Raw genomic sequence first — 924 nt, forward strand, 5'->3', positions numbered from 1 at the left:
ATTTACTTGAATAAAAATAGTTTTAAATGCCACACATTGATTTAAACGTCAAACAACATCGTTGCACAGTATGAAAATATTTATTTTGAGATTTCCTAAAGATGAATGTTTTTTAAAGAGTGATTTTAATGAGCATTAGATGAAAGAAAAGGCAATCTAAATGTTAAAATAGAGGATATGAGTGTGCATGATAAATATTTTCACAGATACCAATAAATAAAGAAACCTCTAACACTGGCCAATAACTGATATGGTATTGATATACTGTGTACAAGTATTGCTAAATTTTATTTTATAGATAGCCTTTATGGATAAATAGATTGTCAATGATTGTCAATCTAAGATTGAAATACATTATAATTTGGGGTGGGTAAATTTTTTTATGTTTTTGAAAGAAGTCTCTTAAATCTCTAAATTGATGAAAAATACAGTAAAAACTGTAATATTGTGAAATAAAATTACAAATAAAATAACTGTCTTCTTGTTTTAATATTTAAAATATAATGTATTACTGTGATGCATTTTCAGCACTCATGTTTTCAGCGTCACATGATCCTTTAGAAATCATTTTAATATGCTGCTTTGGTGCTCAAGAAACATTTATTATCATCAATGTTGAAAACATTTGTCCTGCTTTTTTGGAAACTCTGATCATTTCTTAAGGATTCTGTGATGAACAGAAAGTTCAGAAGAACAGCATTTATTTGAAACTAAAATCACTGTAACGTTATTAATGTTTTACTGTCACTTTTGATTCATTTAATTGCTGAATAAAAGTATTCATTTCTTTTTAAAAATCTTACTGACCCAAACTTTTAAACACTATCGATGCAGCAGATGGTCATTTGTGACCCTGGACCACAAAACCAGTAATAAGTAGCATTGTATGGGTCAAAATTATAATTTTTTCTTTTATGCCAAAAA

The 924-nt window shown here is 27.4% G+C and overlaps 1 protein-coding gene across 1 annotated transcript in view; it reads left to right on the forward strand.

The window, feature by feature from the left end:
* The window catches only part of LOC107576895 (ephexin-1-like), a 5,199-nt gene that overhangs the window by 1,213 nt on the left and 3,062 nt on the right, over nt 1-924 (forward strand). The gene's annotated exons all lie outside the window — the stretch shown is intronic.

This window comes from Sinocyclocheilus grahami, unplaced genomic scaffold (genome assembly GCF_001515645.1).
Source record: "Sinocyclocheilus grahami isolate Dianchi unplaced genomic scaffold, SAMN03320097.WGS_v1.1 scaffold4568.1, whole genome shotgun sequence".
Lineage (NCBI taxonomy): Eukaryota > Metazoa > Chordata > Actinopteri > Cypriniformes > Cyprinidae > Sinocyclocheilus > Sinocyclocheilus grahami.